Here is a 22,528-nt window from a genome sequence, read left to right on the forward strand (position 1 = left end):
CTAAGAGCATTTGCCTGGACCATTTCACAAATGCCATAGGCCAAATTCAGATTTGATGTAAGAGGGAGGAGATACTGTTGACATTCCTGAAAGTTATATATGCTTACACAGGACCTGAACCTGAAATGTGAACCTTCCATCATCAGCAAAACAGGGAAGGAATATTAAAGTTTCTTGTCTGAGCTTTGCAACTGAGGTGCAAATATATTTTGTGCACCCTATGGAGTTTATGAGGAAAATTAGGACTGCATCTACAGCAGCATGGAACATAAAAGATTTGTGTTTTCTGGGCATTAGGGCTTAGAAATTTTGCAGCAGAAAGTTTCTCTTAATCATTAATTTGTTCAAAAACATGAAAACCCAGCTCAGACTTCTACACAAGTGTTCATACAATAAATTAATACTAATATTTCTCATTATGGATGCAGAAGGTTGACTGCTGCATCTGTAGCATTCAGCACTGCATACAGAGGTCTCAGCAAACAAATTTCATGTGAGCTGTGCTCAGTGAAGTTGCAGTAGTTATCATGGGAAGAGTACCACCTCTCCAATCTTTTCCTCATCCTCCTCCCTCAGTTCCCTTTCACACGTACAAGTTTCTTCCCCAGCCTCACACAAATGTGCTCTCATTTTCTTTGTGTTATAGAGAGGAGGACTTGTGGGATACAAATTTAAATTTGGGTACAGAACCTTAAAAGAGGTTTAGGTTCTAATTTGTTGATCTACTCCAAGAACATTTCTAATCTCGAAAATCTGAACATTACAAAAAGACAAACTTGCTAATGATATTAAGAAGCCGTCCTGACTGTAAATACAACAGAGTGGAGAGATGATAGTATTTGTACTGTTGGTACTATGTGACCTAATCCTAGGAAAGGTACAATAGCAAATGACTATTGCCTTGCTCTGGAAACCAGTGAGGAAAATGAATGCAATAATTCTTTTTTCTGCCTTTGACAATTTCAATTATTTTAAAATCCACATACATATCAAACAGCACACTTTGTTTTGAGGCTCAAACTTGTCACTGATGCTGCAAAGGGTCAGCTGGCAGCATAGAAGCCAGATACCACCCTCCAAGCCACAGGCTGAGCTTTCCTAGCTCAGCCTTTTTCTTGGGGGAGATGGAGAGTAGCTGTCTGGGCAGCACAACCTGCCTTTCTATCTCCTTGCTGCCCTGTACAGCTAGGCACCCTGTTCCCCATGTCTACACAATCCCTGTGGGAGGAGACATGTCTTCAAACTACTTTCAGGTACCTCCAAGATGAGTGGTGCCCCTGTCCCACAACAGAGGGGAGTTTCATATGCCTTCGGTTGTTGCTTGTAGCTATAAATAATTGTTACATCCACGTCCCCCAAAAACTACTTTGATGTGACATGGTTCCTCAGAGAGTCTTTCTACTGGTTTAGGCTATAAACACCAATAATGAAAAAAGACTTTGGGTCATACTTACTAATGTGATTTGCTGAGCTCAGGATTCTCCAGCTTCCCCAGGTGAGGGCCCTTGAGTGGTGAAGCTTCTCTTCCCAGCAGCTCCAGCCTGCGGGTGGTTTTGCAAGGTGTGTTGTAGTAATCTGGCCTTAAGGCCATGGAGAGATAGATCACCATGATGAAGTATCTGCCTGGAGGTAAAGGTCACAGATTTTGAATACTTTAGGTATTTTGTAAGACACTTTTGAAGATTCTAAAGAAAATGAATTTCCATGTTCAGTGCTGTCAAAAACGACCCTCAGGATGAAACATTTGGGTCAAAGCCTGCCAATTGGTAGAGCAGTCATCAAGAAGATGAGATCTTCCAGATGTCATGTCTTACGGGAAATAATTCTGGTTCACCTGGGTTGAGATTTAACCCCTGGGCCTCGTAGTTACTCTGTAGTGCAAGCAAAAGAGCAGGTCAGAGTTGTGTCAGTCAGTGTCTCAGAGGTTTAGAAACAGGTATGGGCATTATGAGCTATAATGATAAACTGAATTACAATACAAGAGATGATGTTCAAAACGATGGTTTCACACTTTCTAGAGCCATCAGATCTATAGCTTGCCTCAACATGGGACTACTGTTTCCTTTTGGAAGAAGAACTGACACAAAATGAATCTCCCTTTGTAAGGGAAGCCACCAATTCCATTCTCCTTAAAAGGAAAAAAACCCAAAACCCAACACCCCAACCCACAATACCCAAAATAGAGAATCTTGTGCAGCAAACCCACCAAATACTAAGGTATCAGTTATCAGCTGTGCTGTACACGGGAGGAGAGGAGAACAAAAAGGGTCCCCATTCCCCTTCCATGTATGTTACCTATGCTCCTAGTGTTTGTGTTTCCAGGAGGAGAATGGGAGAGGAGTGAAAACAGCTTTTCTTGTTTTTACATGCTGGCAGGGAAGGCTGAGGACTTTCCTCACCATTTCAGTCATAATGCAAGAATGGTTTTGTCTGCTGAGGATGTGCAAAATTGGAGTAAGGTAGTGAAGAATCAGGTCTTGTCAATTCTTTGTAGTACTGGAGCTTTGTTTTTGAAGTGCTATAAAAATACAGGTGGTGGAGGAGATAATGCACAGTACTGTTCCTTTGGGACACTCAGGGAGCCGGTAAGGAATTCCAAAATGCAGAGTGTGGTTTCTTTTCTAGCACTGATCACAAACATTAGTTGAAGAAAACACCCAGAAGTAGTAAATATGCAAATTTGTTATGAAAGAAGAACCTACAAGTACCTGCTATGTTAGAGGATTTGTTTAAGGATATTTGATCCTCATGCAGAGTTTATCAGATTATGGCTTTAATTTGCAGATTCCTTTTTTTTTTTTTTAAAGGGGGGAGGTTCCTTTTTAAGTATTTTTTTCCTCTTTTCTGCTCCAACACCTACTGGAGCTATCTCACTTCTGTGAAGATACAAGAAGTGTGTTTACAGGGTAACAGAAATTGGGGTGGTAGAATACCAATTTCATATAAATTAGATGGTAGAGCACTGTTCCGCTATTTTGTTGTCTAAATTATATGGAAATTGGTCTTATGCAAGGAGTAAGTCCTCACAGAAGAGGGCCCTTAGGCTTTTGGTTTAATTATCATAAGCTTCCATTTAATTAAACTTATTAAATGGTTTGGTGTAAGAGCAGACTATCGTTTTGCAGAAGCTTTCTTGAAGAAAAAAATTAATAATTATGCCCTAGCTGCTTGTGAAGGAAGTAACACTTTCCTTCAGAGATGTTTCCTTACATGTAAGAGCAAGAGTCACCTAGGCCATCCTCTCAGGCACCTTCAAACTTTGTACCCACAGGCATTTCAACCTGTTCCTTACTACAGGGCCAGTTTGACCTACAGCTGGTATTTCAGTTTACAGGCTAGAAATTCTCGGACACAAGCAGCAGTGGATGTAAATGAACCACAAATACCTGGAAACTAAAAGCATATACTAAACCATCAGAATAGCGAGGTTTCATGATAGAATAAATCCCCAAACCAACCAAGCAAGCAACAAACCCTTCAACTCCCCAAATTAGCCTTTATTTGCATTCAGAGCAGCTTGATGAATTAATTTTGGACGCTACGTGATATGGTGCTTGTATTAATAGGAGATGGAACTTGGTGACACAGGAAGCCACCTCCAGTCTTTTGTTCGTAGTCAATCCTTTCATGAGGCTTTACTGCCACAAAAATATGTAACAAAGAGTTCACCCCAAATGTGCTGGCAACCATCCATAGTCCTTGGTACCTAACAGTTTAAGCAGGAAAGGTCTTGTCTGAGACTTAGATATTATAACAATCTGTGTTCTGATGAATTTGTCTCTCAAGCACTTCCTACTCAACCCTGCCTTTATTTATTAAGTCAGTCACTGGCATTGCTGGCTTCTGGGGAATGGTACACACCTTATTTTATTCTACAACACATAAAACTTTGTCTAGGTTGAAAAATATGTATTTATTGATAATTACTGAGAAATATACTGACTTCTCCAAATACAATGCTGCAGAATAGCACTGTGTATTAGAACTTGTAGGACTGTGCACTGACTGCTTAAAAAAAGGAATAATTACAAGAATAATTAGCTGAACGTGTGAAATTGAGACGCTTCTTCAGGGACACGCAAGAAGCTGATTAATGAAAGGAAGAGGGGTGACTGTATGTCAGGCACCTAATAAATATGTTTAAGGACAAATAGGTAGAAAAAGAAAGTACACATTCCTAATGTTGATAGAAAGCCTTAACTGTCTAATGAATTTCAGAAATTGGTTGAGAATCGTTAATCTGTGTGATAACATGACCCTCAGGAGTTAGTTAGATCTGTGAATTCTTCTCCCTCTGGGGACTTAGCAAGTTTCCAGAGATTCACAGCAAATTCTTACAATGAAAAGGCATTCACAGTTGGAAGATTTCATGCAGGTTTTGCTTCTGAATGCTCATGTTGCACAAAACTGAATATACTGAGATAATGGCAGAGAGTGAAACTTGGTACTAGCCACATTGTCAATTAAAATTTTCACTAACAAACAAATTATGCACATTTGGATTTATTATGGAATCACATATAACTCCAGATGAAAGGAAGTGTTTTACTGTAACAATACTTGATTCTTAGTCACTTCTCTATGCTAAATTAAACTCTGCTTACATGCCAAAAAGCAAATGTATCAGCTGGTATTTTCTTCATTGGATCAGACATTTCTTACACACCCTTTACAAAAATTTCACGGGAACTTGCAGAAAAACCCACCTAACTTACAGAGACTAGAGCTATAAAGTGCTTAGTAACTGCAGTCTCATCAGTGCTTTAGGAACACTGCCAACAGTAAGGCAAAACACATATTTTAGAAAGCTCAAAAGGAGGGTAATGTGCGACTGACCCGAGCAGCAGCATGATCGCCAGGTTTCTTCTTCTGGAGCCAGTGGGCACCAGCACTGCTGGAAGGGAATGAAACATGTCCCTTTGTGAGCATGGGAGGTTGGAAATGCCATTTCTTGTTTGCTTGAGATGCTGTGTTCTGGCTGGCTTAGGAAAGAGGTGCAAAGTGAAAAGCAAAATTCCTTCACAGGAGGTTGTTTTTACACCCCCACACGGGACTATTAGACTCAGATTTCCAAAAGAATTTAGGGCAGTTAGGCACCCAAATCCCACTGAAATCTCTTTCAAAAAATCTCAGCTGTAGCTGCTAGTGACGTGTTGCAGCAGCAGCTTTTTCTTGTGAAGAATGAGATGGATTTCATTTTCCTTAGTATGGATGAAAAGGTGCAGAAGGGGCAAAAAAGGAAGGCTCTTGAGTCTGCAGAGTTGGCAGTACCATGGATCCTGGTTTGCGTGGGGCAGCTATAGATTGTGAACTTCATTCACCTCCAACCTGCGCCTTTGCTCAAACTGTAATTCAGAGTTTGCATTTCTGCACAGCATTAAAAGAGGTGAGGCCAGAAAGTGATGATCCTGCAACTAAAAACATTTTGTGGATGTATCTCTGAGACTATACCTCCAGATCGCTTTCTAAAAGAACAAAAAAGAGCAAGATTTTTTTTGTAGCAGTGACATTAATATAAATGGTTGTGAAGGTATACTTTTCAGCTGATACTGCAAAAGGGAATGCTCACCGCATAGTTGTGCATAGGAGGTCCTGATGAAAATACTTATATATAATTTAACAAAAAAGAAGCTTTTGTACTAAGAAATTATGGCTTAAAGCTTTCTTATTTGGGAAAATTCCAGCCTTTGTGCTTATATCCCAGTTATTACAGTAAAGACTTCCAAATGGGAGATATTTTAGAAGAAAACAGTACCAGAGTGATAAGGGTACTGTGCTTATTTTTCTTCAAGCAGTGGTATGCTTTTAGTTTGAGAAGGAATTTTAAAAGGTTCTAGATGAGATGGTACAAATCAAACATATTCTTATAATATTTATATAAAATATGTCAAGAAAAAGGAATAACAGGGACTAATATAAAATACTCAGAAACAAGAACAATAGCAGGGCCAGAATGCATCTTCTTTACAGCTATATATTTAAAAGAAAAGAAAAAAAAGAAAAAAAAGAAGTATGAATCCATCTGTGGCACAGGACAATAAAAGTTATGTTAGAGTCACAAACCTTTACCTAAATAAGATCAACATCTCCTCATTCCATTTAACTGTCCATTAAACATTGCTGTTGTGTAAAGACTTGTATGTAGAAGATTTGCATGGACTGCTGTTGCTAACACATACACACCAGCCAAACCAAGGTGTTGTCCCTTTGCTCTCAAAATTTGTGTTTGCTACTACAGTGTCTTTTTCCTGTAGGGATATTAACATACAGATAACATTAACAGAAAGAAGATTTATTAGTAATGACAGAGAGGCAAGGAAGATTGGTGAGTAAGATCCATGGGTATGAGGGGAAAGATCAAAAAACATCACAGAGTCTATCATCAGTCTGTTCCAGGGTATGTACACGAGAAAGTGAAGCTTCAAAAAGATGAGAAGAAAGCTGACAATGGGGTGACAGAAGCAGCTTCTTTCCAGGACAATGACAGAACAGTAATTACAGACAATGATGACGTGATGGAGAGCTTTATCCTCCAACTTTACAGGAAAGGATCTCAGCAGAACACATGTATCAACACACTCTCTGATAGGAGGGGTAGAGAATGAAAGGAAAGGTGAAGCTCATCCTCTACCACAGCCCTATCACCACGCTTACAGCATCAGGACTGAAGAGAGCCTATTGCAAGAGAAGCAAATAGATGTGTCCCTCTGTAGAAGCACTATACTTCAGAGCTGAATCTGGGGGGTCTGGGCAGCCCCCGTGCCCTTATGATGCTCCAGGCTGAGTCTTCCTTTCACCATGACATATCAACAGACCGCATGGATCACACATCAGTGATGGATGCTGCCAGCAGTGATTGTGAGAAGTATTACTTGCATATTTATTTCAATTTGTTATACATATATTTACAGTGCTTCCTGCAGGCTGAAAATTTCACAAAACAGTGTCACAGGAAGTGTTTGAACTGCAACCACTCTGACAGAAACACTGAACAACTACTGATGTCAAAAGCTAGACAACAGCCCCTTACTACAACAGCCAGCTCTTCATGTCCACAAGTTGAAGTGGCAGAAAACAGCACACAGAAGTACTGCTTCAAGGAGGGCTTTTTGCACTCTCATCTAGTATGGTGCATGGCTTCCCTCCTGCACCAGAAGGACTTGGGCTTGACCATGCTCTGTTGCCCACAGCCACCACTCTCCTAAAACCACAATGGCAGCAGACCATCTCATCCCAAGCTTTCCAGCACCATGGTTAGTGATCTTTACTATGAAAAGAGGCTAAAGGATGGTTTGTGTGAGAATCATAGAATGGCTTAGGTTGGAATGGACCTTAGAGATCATCTACTCCAACCTCCCAGCCATGGGCAGGGACACCTTTCAATTAGACTCAGCTGCTAAAGGCCTCATGAAACCTAGCCTTGAATGTCCCTAGGAACAGAATAGTATTACCAAATAAAATAACGCAGCCTAGGATTCCCTTCATTTTGCTATTGTGTTACTTAACCAAAACATCAGAAAACACATATCTCAACATATTTCATTTTGTATCCACATTATCAGTGAAAGTCTTAAGTATAGTAGTCCACAACAGAGCAAAAAAACCAGAGAAGAATAAAATCAAGAGGCTGTTTCAGACCCTGTGCTTGTGGCACTGTAGTGCTGACTACCACCATAGGCAAGGGTGGCTAGGATCCAAACACCGCAGCTTCACCCTCTGTTACTGCTTCCATAAAGTCCAAGGAGGTTGTTTGCATTTGGCTTGAAGCAGAACTACAGCAAAATAAAATGATTCATAGTATCATTCAGGGTTGGAAGGGACCACAAGGATCATCTAGTTCCAACCCCCCTGCCATGGGCAGGGACACCCCACACTAGATCAGGTTGGCCAGAGCCTCGTCCAGCCTGCTCTTAAACACCTCCAGGGACGGGGCCTCGACCACCTCCCTGGACAACACATTCCAGGGCTTCACCACTCTCATGGTGAAGAACCTTCTCCTCACATCCAGCCTGAATCTCCCCACCTCCAGCTTCATTCCATTCCCCCTAGTTCTATCACTACCTGAGATCCTGATCCTGAGATCCGTATTTCACTCTCACTAAGGCACCAGAAAAGTACTAGTAAAGGAAAAAAAAAAAAAGAAGAAAGCTTCATTAAATAATGGTGTTTCTGAGAGCTGCACTCTTTGCATCAAAGGAATGAGCAATTAGTTTATTAGTTCATACTCAAAGTCAAAATTTTAATTGTATCGCCAATCAGGTCCAACTGACAGCAACCACCCTACTGCTAAAGGATGCAGTATTGTTTTCAATTAAAACATTTCTAGTTCATATGAACATAGTTATTAAAATATCTTTTACCTACCTTGTTGACTGTAATTGCTTACGTGGAGCTTCTGTCAAAATTCCTAATGTTCAATCTAAATCTACCCTGCTCTAGTTTAAAACCATCACCTCTTGTCCTATCATCACATGCCCTTATAAAACAGTCCCTCTCCAGCTTCCTTGTAGGCCCCCTTCAGGTACTTGAAGGCTATTATAAAATCTGCCTTTAGCCTTCTCTTCTCCAGGCTGAACAGACCCAGCATTCTCAGTCTGTCCTCAAAGGAGAGGACAAAGGAGAGGTGCTCCAGCCCTCTGACCATTTTTACAGCCCACCTCTGGACCCTTCTCCAACTGATCCATGCCCTTGTATTGGGGTCTCCAGAGCTGGGCACAATACACCAGGGGGCGTCTCACAAAAGCAGAGTAGAATAGAGGAGAATAGATCTCCTGGCCATGCATCTTTTGATGCAGCCCAGAATATGGTTGGCTTTTTGGGCTGCCAGCATGATTGCCAGCTCATGTGAAGTGCCTTGTCAACCATCCCTCCAAAGCCCTTCTCTGCAGGGCTGCTCTCAATCCACTTGTCACTCAGCCTTGCATTTGTGATTGGAACTGCACTGACCCAAGTGCAAGATCTATCACTTTGCATTATTGAACTTCATGAGGTTGTCACGGGCCCACTTCTCCAGCCTGTCAGGGTGCCTCTGGAATGCATCCCATCCCTCCAGCCTGCTGACCACACCACCAAGCTTGGCATCGTTGGCAAACATGTTTGTACCAAGGCAACTGGGGACACAGCCAAGGAAGTGAATGGAGCACCCTGTTGATGCCACTGGTTCCTGCAATGCATTGTGGAGGACTGGGGCCTACCTACAAACATTAGATGTGACTAAGGACCCTGTTGTTGACTCTGCATAGTGTACAGGGAGTGCTGTCAAAGTCTGAAAAGAAAGGAAGGCAGAAATGTTTCCTGGTTGCACGCACACACGTGTGCTTTCGCACACAGGGAGGATAAGAAGCGATAAAAGATCAAAAGCAAATAAATGGAGCAAATTAATGAAAATTAAGTGGAAGACTGTATCACACCCAACCATGAAAAAAGAAAAGCTCAAACAAATTAGTATGTAATACGCTACTTCAGACAGATGTTCAAACAGGAACAAAAGGAAATAAAGAGAAAAAACATACAATGCTGGCTTGAGAACTTTCAGGAATATGAAAAAAAAAAATTAAAATAAATAAAAGGATAATTTCCCATTTAGCCTGGAGCAGAAATAAGGCTGGATTCTGATTCATTGAAGATACTCTTCCCATTGCCTTCAATAGAATCACCATCCAGCTTTGCAATAACTGCTGAGAAACATGTTTCCTGACCAAAAAACCAGGTCCTCGCTGTGTCTCTCAGGGCCTTGGTGTCCTGGGCATGGGGCAGCAGTTAACCCTAGTCCCACTTTCACAATACTGTTCTTTCTGCTCCTCTATGTATTGTTACTCACAATTTATAACCATGAAAATCACAAGTGTTTTCTTTACTGTGACAGGATTTTGGAACATCTGAGTTTAGTTGTGATCATGAACAGATAAACAAATTTCTGCAAGGGCGAGAGCTGCATTGTGTAACTTTAGGGGATATCTGCAGCAGCAAACCAGGTACAGAGCACTGCCCCTACACCTTCACAGACACAACCCTGTCACCTCCCCAAACACACAATCACACTCTCAGCAGTTTCACATCCTCTGCATTTTCTGGCATCAAAATATTCAGTTTTATTGCAGCCACGTATCTGGTTTTCAGTCTACTCCTTTAAGACAAAGTGCATTGAATGTGGATTGATGTGGTAAATATTGTACATTTATCAGCATAATTTTGCCATTTCAGAATCTCATTCACAGCTACTAAAAATGCACATTGTCAGATGTAATACATATGACAGATTAATGAAATACTCTATGGTGCCTGATATTGTTAAGAGGATTTTGGAAAGAAATCAGCTGTTAAAAAGCAAAGCAGAACACCTTCCCAGAAATTACTCATATTTTGGAGAACCTGTTGCCTGCCTTTATCTCACTGAACAGTCACCAGTGCTAGCTATGCATGGACTCTAATGTCCTTCTGTGGTTTGGTTTGTTCCTTGACCCACAGCATTGTCAGGTCTCTGCTGCACATTTGGTGTATCATCTGCCCACTGCTTGCACAAGCAGCCTCTGCTCCACTGCCCTTTGCAAGTTTGGTCTCAGGCAGGTGGTTGTCCTTTGTCAAGCAGATGCTTAAACAGCTGGAACTTCCCCCTCAAAAAAAAAAAAATGCATCAAACAATTACCTTTTTTGTACCTATCTGTTTTCTGATTGTTTCATTCCTGATAGGATTGCACTGGGTGACTTTACTCAACCATTTGCAATGCCTCATTTAAAGGTCAGTAACCTTTACATGTTGATCATCGTGAAAGTCCCTGTTTGTTGCACAAATCACCCATAAGAATAAATAAAACTTGGGCAGCTTGAATTTTCTACATCAGACTGTCCTTTATCTTTCCTTACTGACTTGAACTCCCCTGTTTTCCCACATGGAAAGGCTTTCCCATTAGAATAAGAATCTGCATTGGCTGCTTGGCTGTTGCTTAAAATCTTGCTTGACTCTTTCCTCTAGAGAGGAACATTGCCACAGCCACACTGATGTGCAGTCTAAATTATTCACTGGTATGGTGGAAGGCACTCCCTGACTCAACAAGCCTTTCACCTCCCAAAAGGGCAGGGTCATCAGTGAACCTCAGATTACTGTTAGATTACCAGGTTGTCTTTAACTTGAGATCTTGGCCATGACAGTTCTCTCCACTGCTTTCTCAAGGTAGATTCAGAAGGTTCCAGGAGACACCAAAGCCTATCTATTGTTGCCTGTGATCTTGAAGCTGACACTTACCTTACTTTGCTGTTGGCTGGACTGATGATTAAGTCTCTTCAAATGTAATTTTAAGAGCTGGATGAATGATTTCTTGTCCAAACAGTAAAATCAGTTCTTGACTCATCATGCTGGATTGAGCAAAGTGCTTTTTGGAAGCAAACAAAGCAGTTAAAGACTTTCCCGTCTACTTATTTGAATTTGCCTGCAATCAGTTCAGGCACAGGACTTAGAGCACTGTCCTATCTGCACTTTGAATCTCTGAAGAATTTCTGAAGAAATCAACTCCCTGAGTGGTAAGATCATGAGTTTGAATACTGTGAAAGGCTGGAGTCCAGGAACAGAGCCATGAAGCTGAAACCTCATCCACCCCTATCTCAGTTACATCTGATAGCTGGAGAAAGGGAGAATTGCTTATCAGTAATTTTATACTCTAGAAGTACAAGCCTGACTTCTCCACTGCTGTGCATGAGAACTCCTCATTACACTACCAAATCAACTAAGAGTATTATTCTGCTGTTCTCTGTTATAAATAAAGGTGAGAGGCATCAGAGATCTGGAGCACTTACGAGAGTTGCAGTGACACCACTGCAAATTGTCTTGTATTTTAGCTATCAGGGAAAGAAAAGAAGCCAGCCCTTGTTGAGAAGTATGCTGCTGCAGCAAGATTGCTTCGTGTTTCTGACCTACCTTGTTTATAAAGTTACTCATTTACTTTTGAAGTCAGTGGAGCTATCACAGGTTTTAACTTCATGTAATTAGCAGAAAGCATCAGGTCATAAAAATGCAGAGTATGTCCTACCAAGTGAGGCAAACAAGATTTGGTGGTCTTGCCTGGAAGGAACAAAACAGAGCCAGAGAAAGTACATTCAGCAATAAACCACAAAATTTGCAGTTGGTTGCAACACCATCTTGAGGGGCTTTACAACGCTGTTGTAATTAGTTTCATCTGTCCTGTTCCCTTTTACCATTCATCCATCTTCTTTCCCATCCATGCAAATCCTCCTCTCTGGGCTGGTATTCCTTACACCTCACTTTGTCCCGAGGGAGGTGTCTCTGTTGGCTTTTTTTTTCCCCCCTCTTTTTTAAATTAAAACAAAATTGCTATGACTTGCCAAAGCTAAACATGACAACTCATTCAAATCAATAAATGCTTATTATTAAAACAGACAATACTGAATTAGTTAATGAAAACATTTAATTTTTAATGGATTATGTCTTTCCACTATTTTACATCATGCACCAGGATAATACTGACATACTCTTGAAGTGAATACAGAGAGACTCAGGTTCTGTTCTAAGTGCAAGAGTGCAGGATGGAAACTAGAAACTGTTTAACAGAATTTCAGATAGAGAAAGATGCCCATGAGTCTCTAGTTGCCCTCAAATTGTATGTTCTTTTTTCAAGTAACAGCAGCTCTCTTGAAACAAAATAATAAAGGAAAACCAAAACACCATAACAATAATTAGAAAAATAATCTCCTTGACTGAGTATCTGTGCTTGTGCAAGGCAACAACAAAGTCTGGAGTTGTGTTATACCAAAATACTTTTGAATTTCCACCTAGAAGTCAGTGATTAGATCATACTGTATTAGATCATACCATCATACCCCTTACCCATTGAATGTAAGGCCATGGCCAGGCAGCCCTAGAACAGTATTTATATTAATTAAAAAGAATTTCTTTGCAAAAGTTTTAGTCATAGCAAACAATTTAAACTTAATGTATGCCTCTGAATTTACCTTATTATGTCAAGAAAGTATTTGCAGCAGCATTGTCATTAGGCAGTTATGTTTGTGATATTAGGTACATATGATGACAATTAGAGGCAGAGCCTCCGAAAATCCTGGTAGTATACCCAGGCATGGCTGTAGCTATTTTAAGCAGATTTATACCTAGGGCATCAAAGAATGTCACAGACAGAAGAAAATATGGTAACTGTTGCTTTAAATTATAGCTATCATTACTTCAAAAGGATATTCAATCAGAAACCACTGCAGACCAAAACTATTTATGTGTTCTGACACTGAAAGGAAAGTAGGCAGTTTCAGCCTGTCATCTCTTAATTATTTTTTTTCTTTTCTTGGGTTTTTTTTTTTTTTAATTATTGAAAGAAAAGCACTGTTTGGTCTGTAAGGAACAAGTTATAAGTCCAGGAGAAATGATTCAGAACAGGTCTCCTGCTTGTTTTTGACCTTTCCCTGCCTGTCAACCTCGTTAAGTGTTGCAGGTTCTTTGCTAGTTATTTTACAAGAGCTATTGGAGAAATGACACAAGACTCTGCAATGGTGCTACCAATGCTTTGCTGCTTGGATGTAACACTCAGCAGTGTTTGCCCAGCAGAACAATTGTATGCCAGGTAGTAACAGGTAGAGTTTTACTTTACTCACATGAACACTTTTCCCTGCAGATCAAAAAGACAGAAAAAGTGAAGCCATGGTTGCTTGCAAAGCGAATTTTGAGCAAAATCATAAGATGATGATTAAATTATCCAGGGGGATTCATGACCTCTTCCAGGAACAAGAACACACATCCCATATAAGTGAAATGTTTAAAAGCAAGAAACTGTCTATTCAACAGAAAGTTCACAGGTTGGCCATAGGACAGCTTGCAAAAATTAGCAGTTAGAAGTTTGAGAAGTTAAAATTAAAAAAAACAAGAGAAGCTATTTTCTTTTGATGGACCTTCTACCCCTTCCCCTCCTGATGCCCTTAACATGATGAGCAAACAATGACACAGTGTCATTAAATGAATAAGATATAGAATAGTTTGAGTTGGAAGGGTTCCAACTCACATGCCATGGACAGGGACACTTCCCACTAGACCAGGTTGCTCAAAGATTCATCCAGCCTGGTCTTAAACGCTTCCAGGGATGAGCTGTCCACAGGCCTCACCACCCTCACAGTGAAGAGTTTCTTCCTGATGTCTAATCTAAATCTATCTTGCTCTAGTTTAAAATGCCTAAAAATGAGTGAAAAGAATTTCACTACATGAGAAAGGAGAAAAGGTTGTGTCCTTCATGCAAAAAAATATTCTTTAACCAAAATGAGCAGCTCATATTCCTGGCTGCAGGGAAGAAGACAGAGGCACAGATCTGCAGTTAGGAGTTGGGTGGATTCAGATGTGAATTCCACATGACTTTGTGGTCCAGGCTTTGGGGAGGTAGACAGTGAAGGCTGAGTAATTATGCAGGACAGATGTAAGCAGCTCACAGCTATGTGCATGAGGTTCCTGTATTATGACAATGTGATGTGTGGTGTGTATTTCAATGTGTTCATTACACAGATATATGTATGCAAGGCAGGAGCAAAAGACCCTGTGTGGCCGCCTCTAGGCAAACCTCCTTTGGCAGGAGGGTTTGACTAGATGTTCTCCAGAGGTCCCTTCCAACCCCTACCATTCTGTGCTTGTGTATCCCAAGTCAACAATCAAGTCTGTTTCAGATTTTCCATAAGGTGAGACCATTTCAGAATCAGAATCACACAATCAGCAAGGTTGGAAGAGACCTCAAAGATCATCAAGTCCAAACCACCACCACAGACCCATGACTAAACCATGGCACCAAGTGCCACGTCCAATCCCCTCTTGAACACCTATAGGGATGGTGACTCCACCACTTCCTTTATTTAGAATAAACCTTTATTTAGAATAAACCAAACCAGGTTGGAAGAGACCTTCAAGATCATCGCGTCCAACCCCAACCAATCCAACCCACCTAAACAACTAACCCATGGCACCAAGCACCCCATCAAGTCTCCTCCTGAACACCTCCAATGACGGCGACTCCACCACCTCCTTGGGCAGCCCATTCCAGGACAAACAACTCTCTCAGTGAAGAATTTTCTCCTCACCTCAAGCCTAAACTTCCCCTGGTACAGCTTGAGACTGTGTCCTCTTGTTCTGGTGCTGGTTGCTTGAGAGAAGAGACCAAGGCCCTCCTGGCTACAACCACCCTTCAGGTAGGTCTCCCCTGAGCCTCCTCTTCTCCAGGCTAAACAATCCCAGCTCCCTCAGCCTCTCCTCATAGGGCTTGTGCTCGAGGCCCCTCACCAGCCTTGTTGCCCTTCTCTGAACACGTGGCTCCAAAAGCACTGGCCATAACCACAACAGCAGTGAGGATTTCTGTGAAGCTCTCATCACCAAGGAGAGCAATATACCAGGTGAGCAGTCAAGCCTCTCTGCTATTGGAGATTGTGTGTTGACTTTTTTTTTTCTCCCAGTATAGCTGGTTTAAGACACAACTGACTGGCAGAGTAGCACTAGGCAGGACCACACCCTGGTGAAAGGCAGAGTGATGCTTTGAAACAAAAAACCCAGCCACTTCCAACCTGAAATCTAGAAAAATAGAATAGCAAAGAAACCAGCTGGGTGTGACATGTGTGACCACTCTTTTTGCTGTTGGCATTTTTGCTGTATTTTGAAACATGCACCTAGAATTTATCACAATTTGATAGGTCATTGTACCTTTTTTCTACTTCCCTTTCCAATTCTGCAATATCAACAGCAGTTTGTAATCTTTATAGATTTGTACCCGTTACCACAATGAAAAAGCAAGTTACTCAACCCACATGTAAATAAATAAGCAGTCACCTGTTGATATCTATTTTCAGGAAAATCACTGATAGTAGTTTGTTTCAGCACAAAGTCCGGAACAGCTTTTCCCCACCAAGATTCACATACCTTTTGGGCAGGACATTATCCCAACTTGCTAAATTTTTGCTGCCTGAGCAGGAGAAAGCATAGACTATGGATCAAACCCAAATACCTTTCCTTAGGTTAATTGAAATAAATAGAATAATAAAACTAAAAAAAATGAAAAAATGTAACTGAACACCTAAAGGAAATATATAGTGAAGAAACAAAAGATACTACATGGAGAAGTATCTGGAGGATAAGCACATAAATGACATTGAAAATAGGAAGAGATGATCACAACCTTCTACATGTTTCATTCCTTGGGGCCACTGTCCCTTCCCAAGGGGATCACTGTACTTTTGAGATGTTATAAACTACCTCCCTGATGATAGCTGGTCTCACTGGAGGCAATGAAACTGGTGGCACTTGAGTGCAGACAGTCCATATGATAAGTCAGGGAGAAGTAAAAGGGCTGCTGACAGTCAGCTATGTGTCTTTTCATTACAGGTAACTACCGCTTTAAGCAAATTGTTTCAGGGATTGGAATGTAGCAATAACTGATCTAATTAGTGTAGGCTGTAATTTAGGAGGGTTCATTATGTCACAGACATTATGACTCCTGGGTATTACTAAAGGACTCATTTGTAGTACTTGAAATGAATTTCTCTGAACACATATAATGTCACCCATATAACTAGTATGCAGCTTTAAGATGATCTGGCATAATTAAAATCTTTGACTTTGAGCAGGATTATATTTCCAGACAGTAATAAACAAATCAGCAAATAGTACAGATTTACTTCTTGCCAAGAGATGGGGGAAAAAAAACCCAAACAAAACCAACCAAGAAACTAACAAGAAAAACCCCCAACAAAACACAAACCCAAACAAACCCCAAATAGATTTAATGGCTATTTCAGACTGAAACAGCAAGTAACTGTGACAAAACTACAAAGGAAACTAATAAATCATTCCACAGGAAATATATACCGTGATTAAAGACATACACACACACAAACTTGCAAAGACTTTGCATTTCCAGGTATAATATCTGTTTACTTCATCCAACAAGGAAAACATTTGGTGGCTTCTTAAGAGAAGTCCGTTAATTATTATTTCTGCTCTGAAAAGCTTCCATGATCCTTCCTTCAGCAGCAAAGCAAGGCTGTGCCTTAGGTAACAACCTCAACTATAGGAAACAAAAAAAAAGACAAATGCAGAAAAGTGTATCAGCAGGTTTCAGTGGTATTGAATTAAAAAAGAAAATTAAATGGAATTAAAAAAGAAAAAACGTTGTAAAATTTAAAATCATAATCTGGAAAGGTTAAAAATATAACCTCTATTATTTGCTTCTCTTAAGGGGCCTCTCATCAATTAAGTATTTCATAGTTGTTTTTATGATGCAAAAAGTTTGTTCTCACAGAGATACAAATATGCTTTTCCTTTTTACTTACATGGTGTATGACATTAACACACACACACAAAAGAAGAAAATTCTTTTGGAGAGCACTTATGCATGTGCTTAACATTAAGCACTCCTTAGGGTCCCTGCCTGCACCTTCTTAAATCAATATTAAAGCCTCTGGTTAATTTCATTTGTTCATGATTCCCACTCAAGGGGAAAATGCTATCATGACATTGACATTAGTGATTTCTACGCTGTGCTATTCTGAACACACTAATCTCCAGACCTGATCTAAAATTAACTGAAACTAATTAATTCTTTACTTACTGTCATATGATTTGCATTAGACTTGCCTTCTTTGTGAGAGTGAGTACTTGCATGTTACTAGTTTCTCAGCTTCCCTTTGAAAACCTGAATTTTACAACATTAATTTTAAAAGTCCTAGTTTATACAGTAGAATATTAGAATTGAATCCTGTACACAGAATACAGAATTGCTCAGTCAGAAATGGGCATGTCCTGTACAAAGCCAACAGGAAAATGCTGCAGCATGAGCTGCTTCTGTTTCATTGCAGTGTGTTCCAGGGGCTCAGAGCACCCCTGGACAGAAATCAGAAACTGTAAAAATTATTTTGAGTGAATTGTTTCCCCTGGAAAGCTAAAGACCTTGCTGGATGACTTATTCCTGCTACTTCCTAGTACAGATGGGGGTTCAATCTCTCTTAAATGTTTTTTTTTTTTAACAAAAATTCAGATCTAAATTCAATTTCCAGATACAAATTAGATTCCCATTCTCTTACAAAACCTTCTTTAATGCTGTTGCCACTGGTATCCTTTTTTGGCTGTTGGTATCAAATATATTTCTAAGTGGGTACTGAACCAGCTAGAAAGACTGACTGTATTTAGTCTTTAATTAAATGCTGATGGATTTCCTTCAATAGCATTAAGCTGAGAAGTGAAAAAAAACATAATTAAATGATGCTCCTACGTAGAGAATGATCAGCATTCTTGCATGCAAGGTGTGGTAGCAGAGTAAGCTAAGGATTACTTTCCAGTTTTAGTTTTCATATTGAAGTTCTCATAGCTCATGAGAAACCTTATTTTGTATGCATGAAACATAAACCAGGCACCTGTCCTAAGGATGGAGAGGATTTATAAAAGTCCATTAATCTGATTAATAATTGGATCGCTGACAAGTTAAGTGTCTCAGTGCTGTTAAAACTAAGTATATTTTAAACATATCTAACTTCCTCCCATTATCTGTCATCTCCCTGAAGATGTGGGCAAATAAAAAGTTGCTATCAGAAGAGGTTGCTGTCCTCAGGAAGCCCCTGTATCGTTAACACGCAGGGGAAAGCCCCAACATGAAAAGCTGGTGGATTGTACAAAGTTTTGGAATGCTCTGAGGAGCTGAATGACAGCAGAAAAGCAGAGCTGTTAAGGTTAATCTTTAACACTCCTGTTCTAACTAGAAAAATTTCCAATAGTAGTGGAGTCTTGTAATTTCCACATATATGCCTAAACCATTCCTTTTTTGTGGACATGTTCTACGTGATGTCTTGGCAGAAACTGAGAGATACAGACTCTGATCTTAGCTTCACCACTGACCTGCCCTGTGACCCTGGATAAATCATTCCACTGTTCTGTTTCTCTTCTTACTTTTGCCTGTCTTGCTTTTTATAGAGCACAAGTTCTTGTGAGGAGCCAACTTGTAATTACAGTTTTTTTTCCTAAAGTGTCAGGGCTCTTATCTCAGGCAAAGCCTCTAGGTGCTCTTAAAAATAATAAAAATGGTGGCGAGGAACAGATGGTTGACATTCACAACCCTCATTCCAGCTCAAGAAATACACCAGCATTAGCACAATTACCTCTACAATACTTTATCATGGATTTTGGCTGTGACTTAGTGGGATACAGATGAGAAAATATACCTCTGTAGTCATTACTGCTCACTCCTGAAAGTGTAATTTACATTAAATAATGGAAGTATTTTTCCATATTTCAAGTAGCAGAGTAAGACCACAAACCCAATTAGACTGAAGAGCCAAAAGCAATTGTATCACCTGTCCAAGCTGAACTGAGGCCAGTCATTCTTTGGCTTTGACTCCTTCCCCTAGTACTGCACTGACCACAAAGATTCTTCAAGGTAAAGAACAAAGTGCTACTCTTGCTAGACCAGGGCATATCTGCTAGGTAGGCCAGTCCCAGGATGTGAATTTGAACCCCTCCAGTCAAGTAGATGCCACATCTTACCCACTTAAGAAAAACACTTGAACGTTCAGCCTGTTTTATACAAAACTGGATGTACTTCTGCCTCCTCTTGAAGCTGTTTCATGGAGGGCTGACCCTGCCCTAGTACTTCGGGCCTCAAGCCCAGGAGATTTAAGTCTTGATCTGGTTTAGGACCTCCATTAGGCACACAGACTCCCAAATAGGGAACAACTCCAGAAGGGCTCTCTTTATCACCTCTTAAATTTTCCTTACTCAGTGTGCTGGCTGCTGTGAATCATACTCCAGTTTGCCTCAAATCAGCTGACTTGGCTAAGTCCTTTTATGCTCTCTTCTTACCAATAAGACATGCTCAGGAACAGCCTTAGCAGAGGCGATTGAAAAGGAACAATGTAAGAAAGCCAGTCCTATCTTCCAGCATGGGGATGGCCAACCTGTGACACTTTAGCTTCATAATGTTGATCAGCAGACTTTGTATAGCTCCCATGCTCAAACTACATGAGATGTCTGGCACCGGGACTATGTCGGTGGAAAACTTTCTGAGTAATTCAGATCATCAGTTGCAAGATGCTGTAAGTCAGCAAGAACTGCCAAAAATTACATTCCAGGCCTAAACTGGGATGCAGTTCTGTGCTCAATCCAATCCCATCAGGTACTGCAAAACCCCTAGGCAGCTTCCACCACTTTACACCTGAAAACTTCTGCCTGTGTCACCAAGATATGTATCTGCCCTGTGCTTCTCAGGCATAGGAAAATTTCACTCTATGGGCTGTAAATAGGAGAAGGACTGACCACTTCCTCACTATCCCCTCACCAGCAATACCATAAGCCTCCTTGAACAGAAGTTTCAGTTCCCTAAGAACTTCAGCAGAGCTGTGAAAGCTGCCCTAAGGAATATAGATAAATTAATATATACCCTAAATTGCTAGGACAGATTAATTATAAGAATTCTGTGTCACTTTTACCTTGAGCCACATAAAAAGCAGAGGAAACTAGTGGCAGTTTTGGTTATGAGTCTTTATTAAAGAAACTACTGGTGGTTCCAAAAATCCAACTTAGAAATGCTGAATAAAGCTAAGATCATAAGACATAAGAAACTAACCATTTTCATCCTCTCCACCCTTTACCCTTCCTCCCTTTTTTAAAGTAAACTTGACCTCGTGTGACTCCTAGAAGTTACCTGCTGGGCACATCAGAAATGTATCAGTAACTAGAGAATGAGGAATATATATCCTAGGCTATGGAATAGAAACCAAAATGAAAGCTTTACCATTAGAAATATTGATGTTGGTACTGTCTGAGTTAAGACAGTTAACAGACTGGAAGACTCAGTTGCTGCCCTTAGTTTGCCTAAGTAGGAATATCAGCAATTCATCCTGTGAAAAATAGTACTGCAGCTGGTAGGGTTGGAAGGCAAGAGTGAGAGAAACAGAGGCCTTTTGTCTCAGATTACATGTCTAAGGGCTAGAAAAACTCTACTACCTCTTCTTCCCCCCCCACTCCCTGTAAGAAACAAATAAAATGAAACAGAAGTAAAAAAAACACAAACCACCAACAACATAGCAACATGACAGTGATGTGTATAACAATCTCTGGCAGCCTAAGATAAGATCACAGCCCTTGGGACTGGTGGAGCCTGGAGCTAACGGACCCTGCTTTGGGGAAAAACTAGAAGTGTACAGAAAAAAAGAAGTTCTGTTCTCACATTAAAAAGAAAGGAAAGGTACATTGCTAAAGCTGAGTAATTTCTTTACCCAGGAGTGAATGATCCCCTCTACCTTCACCAGCAATGACAGGAAGGTCTGCTTTACTCCCAGTTTGTCCCAGGAACTATGCTGTGTCCAGTTAGTTCCGTCATTTTTTCCAGTACAAGTCACTGTGCATGTATCATTCTCCTGTTGAAGTCACTTCAGATTTTTTTCAAATGCAAACTAGTGCTGAAATTTTAGATTGAGCATATAATGAATGGGGCTCATGTAAATTATTGCTGCCACTACCGCACTCTAAAACGTCCCTCACATTTTGGGAACAAATCTTTTCTCTCAGAAAGGTTGTTTGGAACATCTGTAAGATAATTGAATTTAAAAGAAATAAAAATCAGTTGTATTGTAAGAAAAGGTCCAGAAACATCTCAAAGTCCACAGGCAGGTTTGTTGCTCCTATTGATTTTAGATGGAAGGTGTGAAATACGACAAGTAAATGGCAGCACCACTGAAAAATCAAGTTATTTATGGTTCTCCCCAGCTGGATCAGTTCCTCTCTATATTTTCTTGTTTATCTACATTAGTGTTTGAACCACTGCAGTGCAAGGCAAGTGCCAAATGGGGAAAAACTTGCTCTTTCAGGATGCTATTTAAGCACATGTCAAACCGTGCCCTGGCTGCTACTGAATCCTGAGCTCATGAAAATCCATCCCTTTCACTGGGTACTGAACAAAGACAAGTCATGCTACTGGTTAGCTTAAAAGCCTGGTACAAAAAAAAAAAACCAAAAAAAGACTCACAGGGTTGGCAGCCCCATGTGTGTTTGAACTCCAGAAAATACACTATAATCAAATGCTGAGAGGGTGGAAAGAGCAGGGAGCAGTGGTTCTGTGAATCACGTCCTCCCCCAAGGCATTGCTGCCATTGGGACCACAGGTGTGGGGTTTGAAATACATGTTGTCCACCCTGATATTTTAACAAGCATTAGTCAAAGCAGTAGCAGTTTTAACAGGCTTTTACTGGTCAAGATAAACCCCTAAGCTCCCTCTGAGTTATCACAGTCAGCTAACATGTTAAAACTGTATCTGCCTGGTCCAAGAAAGGATTTTAACGAGAGTTAAAAATAAAGTCCTTTTTGTACATGCATGGCTTAAGAGAGGAGTCCAAATCCTTTCTTCCAGCAAGAAGAATAGAAAGAAGCAGAAGAAAAAGAGGATTAGAAGCAGCATATGTGCTCTCTCCTCCCTGTTTTCTTCTCAAGCTTTTATTTTGCTTTGCTTCACTTACCGAATGTGGCACTGGATGTCGACCCAATTAACTTCTATACTACCTTTCT

At 40.5% G+C, this 22,528-nt stretch overlaps 1 long non-coding RNA gene across 1 annotated transcript in view; it reads right to left on the reverse strand.

The window, feature by feature from the left end:
- LOC137447210 (uncharacterized) overlaps window positions 1-22,528 on the reverse strand; it is a 185,200-nt gene that overhangs the window by 158,193 nt on the left and 4,479 nt on the right. The window contains exon 3 of the long non-coding RNA XR_010988825.1: window positions 1,455-1,623. This is a non-coding gene — a long non-coding RNA (uncharacterized lncRNA). The remainder of the gene's footprint in view (window positions 1-1,454; window positions 1,624-22,528) is intronic.

The sequence above is a fragment of the Melanerpes formicivorus genome, unplaced genomic scaffold (assembly GCF_026170545.1).
Source record: "Melanerpes formicivorus ecotype bairdi unplaced genomic scaffold, bMelFor1.0.p_v2 SCAF_20, whole genome shotgun sequence".
Classification (NCBI taxonomy): Eukaryota; Metazoa; Chordata; class Aves; order Piciformes; family Picidae; genus Melanerpes; species Melanerpes formicivorus.